We start from the raw sequence: 13,396 nt of genomic DNA, 5'->3' as shown, positions 1-13,396 counted from the left end.
GCAGTTTTACTAAAAATGCTCAGAGATCTATTCAAAACTTCATTTTAATTTGATCTGTTGGCATTGTGACTTCATAAACTGTCATATTGTTGACTTCTTACTGATGACATTATAAGTGTATGGGAACTTTTATAAGGAATTGTGTCTGTCACTGATACCTTACTAAAGTATACTGATCCTAAAAACAAACAAACAAACAAAAAAGATTGGGAAGGGTCTGAGACCAGATTTGAACTTAAAACTCCTGTTTGCAGGCCTGTCTCTCTATTGTTTACCTACTTTTCATATTTTTGGAATGAATCCAAACTCCAAATCTCAGAGGTCTTTAAGGGTCCAAACCATTACTCTTACCTGTTTGAGAATGTCCCTACTCTGATTTTAATGGGACTATTACCAAGGGGCCTGCTGATATTAGTTCAAAACATTTCTTAAGATTCTGATTGTTAAATTTTTCAGTGTAAGCATTTTTATCTCAGAAATTATCAAAGTACATATTGTGGCTCAACTTACTGCTTTATTGATTGCCTAGACCAGGGGTTGGCAACCTTTTTGGCCGTGAGAACCATAAACGCCACATTTTTTAAAATGTAATTTCGTGAGAGCCATACAGTGCTCACAGTGCGCTCCTGTAACAGCACCTGAAAAAAAAATTGACCTTATGGCTCCTGCAGAAAGAGCCATATCTGGCCCTCAAAAGAGCCAGATATGGTTCGAGAGCCATACGTTGCTGACCCCTGATCTAGACTTTAAGAAAGTGATGAAAAAATTGTAAACAAGTGAAGGTTAAACTTAAAAATGTGACCTGTGTTCATCACCGCTAACCCCTATCTGGTGGCTAAACATTTATCAGCATACCCTTGACTATTACACAGAGAATGTGGGACTTCAGTCTCAGCTAGGTCTCCCCTTCTATCAGGGTCTCAAAACCTAGAGTTTAATTTCGGTTTAGACCCAGGTAGAGCAGATCAAAATGAGAATTAGACCTGCTGAGAACTGAGATTATACCTTGATAGTGTGAAAAGAAAAAGCTTTGTTTTTGAAAACGTCTAGTTTATTTTTTAACTAAAAATTTTTTTGCTTTAAAGCTCTTACCTTCTAAGAGGAAAAAAAAGTACCAAAATAAAATAAATCCGAGATAAAACAAAATCCAAAATGACAAAAACTCAAAACGGATGTTTATATTACCACATGCATAATTTACATATTTTAAACAAACCGCAAACAATATGGAGTTTGTAGTGTAGCACATAATTTTTAGTGCATTTGTTTATTTAAATTTGGTGGGGTAATGGGGTGGTTATTAAGTAAAAAATAAATTTTTAAAAGCTCCTTACCTTCTGTCTTAGTTTCAGTCCTGAGACAGAAGTTAAGCAAGGGCTAGGCAATTGAGGTTAAGTGATTTGCCCAAGGTCACACAGCTAGAAAGTGTCTGAGGTCTGACTTGAACCCAAGTCCTCCATACTCCAGGCCTGATACTCTATCCACTGTGCTACCTTCTTGCCTTAAAAAATTCAGTTTAATAGGAGACTTTTAACAAAAGCACCTAATTACAAAATGCGTGACATTCATCATTTGATTCCCCAGGTACAAGCCTGCCTGTTTGTCTATTAACAGCTAACAATCCCCCTGCTTCCATGCCACTTAAGGAATTCTGCAAAAAGATGGTGATTTACATTTGACTTAGTTAACATTTCAGCAGATAATTTAGGATTTAAAGTGGATATGAATTATTTAAAATGTTGAAGTGTAAGTACGGAGCTGTTATCAACCTATATCTTTGCTCTCTCTTTCGTCCTTCTCATTTGCTCCCAAGGCTTCAACTATCACCACTTTTGCAGATTATCTCTCCTTTTTAAAAAACCCTTTCCTTCTGTCTTAGAATTTACGCTAAATGTTAATACTGAGGCAGAAGAGCAGTAAGGGCCAGGCAATTGAGTTTAACTGACTTGTCCAGGGTCACACAGCTAGGAAGTGTCTGGGGTCAGATTTGAACACAAGATCTCCAGACTCAGGCCTGGTGTTGTATCTACTGGGCCATCTAGCTGCCCCCCAAATTATATCTGTAACCCTGATCTTTTTCCTTAGTACCAGACCTACCACTCATATACCACAGATATCCTTGAGTGTCCTCACCTCAACATGGTCAGAACTAAGCCTGTAGACATGTAGAGAATATAGATTAGGGGTACTCGGGGGATGGCACAGCCTGCCTATTCTCTATGCACATCAAGGACCAAGTCTATTATCTTCCCCTGCAGCCCTCCCCCACGCCCCCACCAAAAAAAAGGCCCTTGCTCTTTTTGTCTTCTTGATTCTTTCAGTGGGTCTACCATTTACCTGGTCTCTTGTGCTTAAAAAGTGTGGCTTTATCTCGTATTCTTCCTTCTTCCCAGCTGGTGACATAGCATAAAGTGTCAAAAAGATCTGTTTTCAAATCTAGCCTTAGACACTTACTAGTTGTGAAACCCTGAGCAAGTCACTTACTCCTGTTGCCTAGCCCTTGTTGATGTCTTAGAATCAATATTTAGTATCTAGTAACTGATACTTAGTACCTTACAGAAGATAAAGATTTTTTTTAATCCTTCCCTTCTGCCTTAGAATCAATACTTTGTATTGGTTCCATGGCAGAAGAGCAGTAAGGGCTTCACAACGAGGGTTAAATGACTTGCCTAGGGTCACAACACTAGGAAGTATCTGAAACCAGATTTGAACCCAAGACTTCCTGTTTCTAGAGAGGCTCTTAATCCGCTGAACGGTAACCTTATTGCCCCCCAACAAAGTAAGGATAAAAAAACCCAACTTGTCATTCTACCTACCACAGAGTAGGTACTTAGTAAAAAAATGCATGTTCCCTTCCTCCTTCCCTGTCCCTCAAATCAAGTTATCATATGCTTTAAATTTTGTCTCTGTAATATCTCCTGTATCCGTGACTTCTCCCTCTCCACTGCTCACATCCTATAATAGACCTTCATTATCACATAGGAAAATCCTGAGGAAAATCTCTAGTTCAGATCTGACAATTACAAGATTGCTGGCAATTTTGGAGAGAGCGGTATAAGTCAAATGATGAGGTTGGAGCCCAGGTGGTAGAGAATTTAGACTAGAGTAAAAGGAGAGGTGTGTTAGGGACCTTCCTTCCCTTCTCCCTTTCACTCTATTCTAAATTCTCTACCAGCCTCATCATTTGACTTCACTTCCATTGCCAAACCCTTGCCCTTATGTCTTAGAGTTATTACTAAGACAGAAAATAAGGGTTAAAAATAGGATATTGTTATTCACAGTACAATTTTCTCACATAAAAATTGTTTAAAGCAGTGCACAGTTTTGCTGATTTTATCCAGCCTATGTTCTTCATTCTATTTGAGTCTAGGCCAAACTAGATGTCTGTATGCAGCACCAATCCAAGCGTTATGTACTGATAAGAAGCTGCTCCAGTGGCATTATCACAGTCTGGACCATAAGCATTCTTCAGCCATTTGTTCTTCTCTCTGAATTTCTAGGCTTATGTCTTTTGAGTGATCACAAATTTCACTGAGGTGGTTTTGTAATGTTGTGAAGCTTGACACCACCTGCAAATTAAAGCATCAGTTGCAAAAACCCGAAAGCACAAAATTAAATTTGAACTGATAGTCCATAACTAAATTTCTTAACTCGAGGATCACAGATCCCCAAGGAGTCAATGGAGAGATTTCAAAGGGTCTGTGATTTATTTTTAATTTTTTAAAATTTATTTATTTATGTTACATTAGCATATCCAGTTAACTCCCTCCCTCCATTAGAGAAGGCATCATTTGACAAAAAGATATATATATATACATATATATATATATGCACGTATGTATGTATAATTATGTCTTCCTTATTTCTATTTAACAGTTACTTCTCTGGAGGTAGACATAACTAAGTTATTCTTCAAACAATAATTCTTTTGTTATATATAATGTTCTCTTCGGTCTGCTCACTTCACTCCTCATAGTTTTATGTAGGTCTGCCCATGGTTTTGTTTTTTAATTAACCTGTTCATTATTTCTTATGGCACAATAGTATTCCATCACAATTGTATATCAGAACTTTTTCATCGATTTCCCTTTCCTTTCTTTTTCTTTCTTTGTCTTCACTCTCCCTAGCCTAGGTCAACTGAGGCAGTTTTCAACTTTACTCCTTTATCTCCAGGATCTCCACTGAAAGGGATCTTACAGGAAATGTTAGAACAAAAATATAGAGAATCTAAGAAAATAGCAATCACATAATCCTCATTTTACAGTTAAGGAAACTGAGGTCTGCCNAATTTTTTATTATCATGCAAAACACTTCCATATTGGTCATTGTTGTAAGAGCAAATTCATAGATAGCCAAAATCCCTAAATCAAGACATTCTTCAAACAACATTTCTGTCACTGTGCATAATGTTCTCTTGGTTCTGCTCATTTCACTCTAGATAATTTCATACAGGTCTTTCCAACATTAACCTGCTCAATATTTCTTTTTTTTTTAATTTTTTTTTTACATTTTTAAACCTTTAACTTCTGTGTATTGGCTCCTTGGTGGAAGAGTGGTAAGGGTGGGCAATGGGGGTCAAGTGACTTGCCCAGGGTCACACAGCTGGGAAGTGTCTGAGGCCAGATTTGAACCTAGGACCTTCCGTCTCTAGGCCTGACTCTCAATCCACTAAGCTACCCAGCTGCCCAATATTTCTTATGACACAGTAGTATTTCATCATAATCATATGACACCACTTGCTTAGCCATTCCCCAACTGATGGATATCTCTTCAATTTCCAGTTCTTTGCTCCGACAAAAAGAGCAGTTACAAATATTTGAGAACATAGTTTCTTTTCCTTTTACTTTGATCATCCTAGGAAATAAAACTACTGATAGTATTTCCTTGTCAAATGGAATACACAGATTTGTAACTGAGCATAATTCCAGGTTGCTCTCCAAAATGGTTGTATCAGTTCATAGTACCACCAAAAATGTATTAGTATCCCAATTATTCCACATTCCCTCTAACATTTGTTGTTTTGCCCTTTTATCATTTTAGACAATCTGATATGTGTGAGATGATATTTTTAAAACATTTAAAAATGTATTTTAATATAGTAGATTTCCTTTGCAATTCACTATTTAATATTTTACACATTTAAAATATTATTCTGAGAAGGTGTCCATTGACTTCCCTGGATTGGAAAGAGGACATGATACAAAAGAGTTGAAAACACTTGGTCCATATGGAATTCCTCTTTAATTTGAGCACTTCCCAGGGTGCCTCTGTGATATTAATAGTTAGAGAAGTCTCCAAAAAAAGTTATTTCTGCTGTTGCATCTCTAAAGACTCTCATGATCAAAACATAGGCAATTTGTAAGAAATTAGAATGCAATCAAGTACACTTAACACTAAAACACTGTTGAATACAGTTTAATTTATGATGATTCAAAAGGCACTTCAGGATTTTATCTTGGATACATGATTATGAGCAACAAATATCATTGTGCTCCTGATGAAGTTTGGGAGTACAAATTCTAGATGATGTAGCACCAGACAAGAGAATTTGCTTAATCTGAGATTGCTGCTGAGGATTTCAAATGTTTTGGGTCATGGATTTCAAGTATCAGAGCCTGATGAAGAGGGTTGATAGAGACCTTTTCCCCCTTTCCTGCCCTATGCTATGAGCCATTTAGATGCCAGAATGGCTCTTATTCTGATGCGCAACATGATCTTTCTAATAAGGAGGGACTATCAGGGGAGAAGAAAATCTCTATTACAAAGCTCAAGTAAAACTGCATTCTTGTCCCTATTCCAACCCATCATCCTATGCACAGCTGCAAGAGGTAACCTCTAAAATCATAGCTCCATGCCAATTTTCTGCTCAAAAACTGTTAAAAGGCTCTCCAGTGCCTACATAATTAATTCAAACTCTTTAACCTGGCATTCACACCTTCTGAAATCTGACTTCAGCCTCTCTTTATAGCCTAATCTTACATTATTCCCTTTCATAGGTTTTGTATGATAGCCAAGCATTCCTATATTGATGTTAAGTGAATTATACAAGGTCATACAAGTAGTGACTGTCAGAAACAAGATTCCTAAATCTTGAGCTCTTTCATCTTGCTGTCTTTTTCATCACCTCCCATAGCAGTTCCTTTCTAGGTCACTTCAGCAACTGGATAAAATAATTCTCCTTGAAAATTATTGGTGGGCTGTGTTATCTAATAATCATGCTACCAAAGAGTGTATTCAATTGGCCATATAAACTAACTTATTTAGTTCAGTATCACTGCAAATATTGTAAACTATTTGCTAGGTTGTTGTTTAGTCATTTTCAATTGTATCTGACTCTTTCTGACTCTGGGGTTTTCATGGCAAACATACTGGAATGTTTTGCTATTTCCTTCTCCAGTTCATTTTACAGATGAAGAAACTGAGGAAAACAGGGTGAAGTGATTTGTCCAGGGTCACACATTTAGTAAATGTCTGAGCTGGTTTTGAATTCAAGTCTTCCTGGTTCTGGTGCAGCTGGGTAGTGCAGTGGAAAAAATGCCTGAGCTGGAGTCAGGAAGACTCATCTTCCTGACTGCTAATCTGGCCTCTGACACTTACTAGCTGTGTGACCCTGGACAAGTCACTTCACCCTGTTTGCCTTCATTTCCTCATCTGCACAATGAGCTAGAGAAGGAAATGGCAAACCAGTCCAGTCTCTTGGCCAAGAAAATCCCAAATCAGGTCATTAAGAGTTAGATATAACTGAAAACACTAGACAACAACAACAACAATAACAACAACTTCCTGACTCCAGTCCCAGCCTTCTATCCATCAAGACACCTAGCTGCCCTCATTTGCCAGGACATGCCCCTTAATCTCCTCAATCTGTTTATTCTTATGTTGATCTTCAATTGATTGATTTGTGTTGATTTGTCTGCCTATCAGATTGTAAATTACCCAAGAGCAGGAGAAATCTAATCTGTATTCTCTGAGTGTTCTCAGCCAACAAGCATAATGAGAACTCTATACATTCTGGTGACCTGGGCTGTCTGCCTCATGTAGCTACTTGTAAAAGATTTAACGTGCTGTCCAAGGTCACTGGGCTTTCCAGCATCCTCTGAGCAACATGTGAGCCTGGCATATGAAAATATCACCACACACAGCTTGCATGCAAATAGAGAAAGGAAGACAAGGTAAGACACAGAGAATACTTCGGAAAGGACAAAGTTTGTATTTGTTGACTCCAAATTCTTTCCCCTTCCCCAATCATGTCATTGCATCCTTAGCCAGCCTTTAGGTGTTCACTGCCCTTTCCCTCTCTCTTTCTTTTCTTTATTCTTTGCTATTACTTCAAAACCTATAACATACTAAATGTTATAGACTAAATGTGAGCTTTTATTATTAGTAGTATCCAAGACTGGTCTCAGGATCACAATCATGACATTGCCATCAACTTGATGTGTGTGGTGTTGATTGTCACACCTCACTGGGTCTCTACTCATATATAAAATGAAAGTTGGACCAGATGACCTTTAAGAACCTTTCTGGCTCTCACATTATGTTTTTATGCCCAAGAACAGCTTCCAAGAGCTGCCAGGACAGCTTCTCTCTTCTTTAGCTCCCTTACTCTCTCCTTTTCCGGGGAAAGCTCTCAGAATCAGCCAAGAGTAACATATATAAGCAAGCCCAACTGTTCTGGAGGAAAGAAAATAAAGAGGCCCATACAAAGAGATAGAGTGCCACTATGAACTCCCACAAATTCCCAAACTCTCAGAGAAGGAGACACAGAGGTACTTAGGAGGCTAGGACCTAGGGACTGGAGGAGGGTGAAAGTAAATGCCTATGGAAAATATTGGAGTGTTTTGGCTCATTGGAAAGGTCCAAGAAGAGGTGTGTTCTAACCACCACCTGAAGAGATCCCATTGAGTGGGATTTTGGGGACTCCCGTGTAAATACATTTACATTTGATAAGTCATAGCCACTCAGTGTCCCCATAGATAGGAAAGCAGCATAGCGTTGCCAGGTGAGGCACCAATATAATTGTTCTATTGTCTAACTAGAGGTGAGTTTGTATCTGGAGAAGAGGTAATGAGCATTATTTCTTGAAGGAACATCTAACAGCAAGGAATATTATAATAGGCCTGAAGGCAGTGATTGTAGCAAGGACCCAAGAGAAAGAAAGAAAGAAAGAAAGAAAGAAAGAAAGAGAGAAAGAAAGAAAGAAAGAAAGAAAGAAAGAGAGAAAGAAAGAAAGAAAGAAAGAAAGAAAGAAAGAAAGAAAGAAAGAAAGAAAGAAAGAAAGAAAAGAAGAAAGAAAGAAAGAAAGAGAGAAAGAAAGAGAGAAAGAAAGAGAGAGAGAGAGAGAGAGAGAGAAAGAAAGAAAGAAAGAAAGAAAGAAAGAAAGAAAGAAAGAAAGAAAGAAAGAAAGAAAGAAAGAAAGAAAGAAAGAAAGAAAGAAAAGACAAAGGAAGGAAGGAAGAAAGAAAGAAAGAAAAGACGAAGGAAGAAAAGAGAAAGGAAGGAAGGAAGGAAGGAAATAAAAGCAAAGGGAAGGAAAGGGAAAGGAATGAAATAGGAAAGGTACCACTGGGTCTTACTCTTATTTTTAAAATGCAGAGGACAGAAGAAAATCCAGAAAGAAGCTCAGACAAGAAGGACAACTTTGAAGGCTTCATATCAAATGTTGTTTGGCAAGTGGTGGGGGAAGGGAGAGGAGAGGAGAGGAGAGAAAGAGACAGAGAGACAGAGAGAGACAAGAGAGACAGAGACAGAGAGAGAAGTATGGTATAAAGAGCACTAGACTTGGAGACAGATGACCTGGATTCCAATTCCTAAAGAATAATTATTAATATATATACATATATATCATGTAGAGTTATTATAAAAATTAAATAAGAGGGGCATCTAGGTGGCTCAGTGGACAGAGAGCAAGGTCTGCAGACAGGAAGTCTTGGGTTCAAACCTAACCTCAGACAGTTCCTAACTCTGGGCAAGTCACTTAACCGCAATTGCTTAGATCTTGCTGTTCTTCTGCCTTGGAACTAATACTTAGTATTGATTCTAGGACAGAAAGAAAGGGTTATAAAAAGGAACTAAATAAGAGAATATCTTTGAAAGTAGTCTGTAAGCTTGTATAAAAATGAATCAATATTATTAGAAGAATGACATCTCCTGAAGTCTTATTTATTATTTTTTTACACATTGAATTAGGAAAAAGTGAAATATCATCTAGTTCCCATATCATCTTTCCCCAAAAAAGCAATGTATAAGTTGGAATTTTATCAGAGCCCCAAGAAATATAACTTTGCCAAGAATAAGAATATAGATATAAATGAGTTCACTCAAGAGTGATGATGTTAAAAAGTTATTCATTCCAGAAGGATTTTAAGTTAGTATAGCATTCAGAAGAGAACTAAACTTGAATTAATGGAATATTTAACACTTTACATTTAATTAATTGATTCTGGAATTACAAATTGTCTTAGTAGGATACAAAAATATACAAGAAGAATAATTGTGATGTTTTATGGTTTCCAAAACCTTTCTTTAGAATAGCTCTCTGAGGTGGGTAATACATGTGGGTCATACTTCTTAATTTATGGAATCATCACCCCATTTTACAGAATAGGAAACTATGGTCAGAGATTTGTGATTTGCTGGTGTAGAACTGGTCTCCTGACTCCATTCCAAGGTTCTCTCCCACTACACAGTGTTGATTCTCCAACTACACAAGTTAGGAGATGACTAATTTCCCAAAAAGAAAAAAAAAGTAATTTTGTTTTTAAAGAGGAAAAAACATATCATAAGCTTTAAGAGCCCAAACTTTACTTAACCCCAAATGAATTATAACCTTAGGAAACAAGAGAAAGATGCTCGTGGAAGAAATGCCAAGGTCCTGACACAGAGTTCCCAGGAAATTCAAAGTTAAGATAAACCTCCTGTTCTCTCCTCCTTCTCCTCTTGGCCACTCCAACCTCCCATTAACCTTTGGAAGTGATAGTGATATGAACACAGTGTTTCTATATTTCCAAATGAATGTAACCATAAAGTATCAGAATTCTCACCTTTCACAAGAACGAAAGCGAGGGGAAAAGTTGCCTCAACAGCAAGTGGAGGAAAAGCACCTAGGACACAAGTTGGAAGAACAAGAAAGCTAGCCAGCGTTCTTTTCTGCAGTCCAGATCCTAGAGCGAGAGAGCCAGGCGGGAAGAGTGGAAGAGCCCAAACTCTTCAAGGGGTAAGGAGAGGTGAGGATTCCCGTGAATGGAAAAGAAGGCATTGTTAGGGGATGTTAGCCAGGAGTCCTAAGATTAGCAAACTCCACTCTCGAACTGGATTAAAAGATTGAGAATGAGAGTGTCTGACACACAAAGCCTGTGAGACGAGGAGGAAGGGAGGAAGGGAGGGCAGAGTGCAAGAATAGAAGGGGTTGAAAGAGCCTGGGAAGGGGTTAAGGAGAAAGCGTTTCAGTCAGGCCAGCTTTTCTATTCGGAGCTGTTCTTCGCCCACGGTGCTGAAAGGGGTGGCAGTCCCACTGGGGCAGGGGCTGCAGCTGTGTAGGGGAGAGGGATTCCGAAGGAAGGTTCCCGCTCCTACCTCTACCTTCCATGAACCAAGTCTCAGAGCTTGGGCTGAGAGCACTGGGAGCATGATCTGCCTTTTCCTGCCCCCGAATCCTACCCCAGATCAGGGTGGGCGGATATTACGGTGGGACCAGAGCAACTCAGTCTGCCACTGAGACACTGAGCCTCCAGATACTGCAAGAAAAGGCGGCGAGATTGCTCCAGTGGGGAATGGATTAAATTCCTACTCCATTGTTTACCTTCCTTCCCACTCACGCTATCTCCCCATCCTTCACTCTGTCCCCTTCCCCCACTCCCCTTACGATGAACCTCCTTGAAGTGGCATCTCTCAGGATTCGACTTCAACAATCTGGCTGACTTCGGCACAGGAACTGCAGCCCTCAAACCTGTAGATGTAGACCGCGTGAAAGGGGGGAGCCTGGTCTTTTACATCTCCTCCCTTTCCCCCTCCCCTTGATTTCTCATCCAACCCGGTTCAGGGAAATGCATAGTTTCCCCCAATTGCCTGCACCGATACAGGTAGGAAACTTGACAAAACTCCTTAAAGTCCTCGCTGCTCACGCGTGTAAAGTTGTATCTGTAGTTTCTGCTAGAATGGATTGGGGAGGTGGTGGGGGAAAGGGGTGTAGAGAATGACTCATTGGATGGTTTTTCATATGCTAAAGTCACTGGGCTCAGGCGGGAAGAATCTTAAAGGGAAGAAGGGATGTGGCACTCAATTCTTTTGCAGAAGGTTCATTGTGAAATATAGAGCCCAGGGCTTGAGATCAGATGAAGCTGAGTTCAAAGCCCCGCTGTGCTCCCTACTCTTTGTATCACCTTCGCATTTCACTTAATTGATTTGTGCCTCAGTGTTCTCCTTGGTCATCAGGAGGTGAATCTTCTCTTCCCAGAAAAAAAGTTTTTCTTAATGTGAAACACTATATAAACATGAGAATTGTTATTTTATGGGCTGCCAGAGTTTTTAATGGCAAAATCAAAATTCCCTGGGATTTGTCTGCTTTTCTGGAGTCTGAAGGGAAACACTTTCTCTTGCTAGACTCCTTCTTCGGGTTGGCATTTGGCACTGGGTCACACAATTAGTGGGCACTTTGAGCCTATAAAGTACTTAACAAGATAGAGTTCCTAAACCTTCTTTTAGTTCTTAGGTGCTCTACCACAGCCGGTCAGGACATGGTCCCAATGCCCCTAAGGCCCTCTAAGCAACTAAGGGAGGAGACATTCTTTTAGCTTTGTCAATTCTTCTATTAGTGTCTTAAGTGACCAGCCTTTTAGCAACCTTAGACTTCTTCCCCTAACATAATGGGATCTGTGTTTTGCTTCTGATTAAACCGACTTAACTGTTGCTTTGACTTAGGGTCTCCATGTTCTTCTGTTTTTCTGGTTATCTTTTAAAAGTTAGTTTCCTTCTAGAATATTTTTCTGAGATTTGGCATGATGTTCTTGGAGGATGAGTAAAAAGAAGGCAAAATCCTCATTAGCTAAATCTCCATTTCTTCTTTGGTCTGGAGGATATTGGATAAAGTTAAGTCCCATCATTTCACTCAAGAATGTATTCATAATGCTTAATTCATCTTGTACTAAATGGTCACCCCCAGTTAACCTTTACATTCATTTCATGAAAAGTAAACTCAAATTGTTCCTTACAAGCAATTTGGTATAGCAGAAAGAGCTTTCCCCTAAGAGTTAGAAGTCGTTGGTTCTACCTACCTACCTACAAGTCACTTTACTTCTCCTTTCCAGTAACCCAAACCTGGTAGCAGATCTCTTCAACTGAGCTCTTTTGATCATGGGCCAGCCCTTGGATCAAGCAATAATATTCTCCGTGGACAAGAAAACATTTTCATTTATAGGCTAGACATTAAATTTGGACAAAACATCATGTCTGATCAGAGAAACTTTTTTTAAAAAATTAAACTGAATTAATAGAAAATGCATATTGTTAATTAGAAGAAAATGCTTTCGAGTGTAAATGGGAATGTACTCATGCTCAGGTTAATACTTGCAGATTGCTAATATTCTGAGAAATTCTTTCTTTTTCTATATGACATATAGGTATATAGAGAGATACTATAGATTTCTATTTTGTAGTTCAGTACTAAATTAGGTACAATACAGAATGCCCCTATAATTCTTCCTATGAAAATTTAGAATCTCAGAAACACTTCATATTCAAGTTTGGCAATGACTTTCTCAATGTTACTGATGTTCCCACAGAATTTGTAACAAGTGATCATAATAATCTATCCTCCATTCAGAATTTGATGCAGAAATTTCATCTTTCATTTAGTTGTGGGATTGCTATGGTGACCAGTCTCCAGTGGTAACCATGGTATAAGTAATAAATGATTAGAAGGAAATGTAGCTCTATATCAGTATCAACAAATTACACATCATTAGCTTTGGGGAGGGAGGGGGATGGAGAAGTGACTGTGGGCAAAGACCTCAACAAAACACTGAGCTTTTCCCTAAAATGGTCAAGTATTAACCCTCAGCAATCCCAACACACCTCAATTCCTGCCATTTCAGCTGAGCCTTTTCCATTTTTAAGCTTTGTTCTCAATTCTTCTTCATTCCTGAATTCCAAGATACTAAAGACACACAGTTAATAGCTTGCTTTTTCTTCCCTTGGATGTCATAAAGATATTGTATCAAAGGAATACAGATGCAGTGGCCCAAACAATTAGTTCACTTGGTTAGCATTTGGTGTTAATGAGAATAGTATGGAAGATTCCATTTTCAGTGTGCACTGATTAATTCTGCTCAGATGAAGATGTGGTTATGTTGCCAGTCTTTCCATCTTACTCACAAACTGTATTCTGGACCTCATATCC

Source organism: Gracilinanus agilis, chromosome 3, assembly GCF_016433145.1.
Source record: "Gracilinanus agilis isolate LMUSP501 chromosome 3, AgileGrace, whole genome shotgun sequence".
NCBI classification, from domain to species: domain Eukaryota; kingdom Metazoa; phylum Chordata; class Mammalia; order Didelphimorphia; family Didelphidae; genus Gracilinanus; species Gracilinanus agilis.
The sequence above is the reverse complement of the archived record's forward strand: the minus strand, read 5'-3'. Positions refer to the sequence as shown.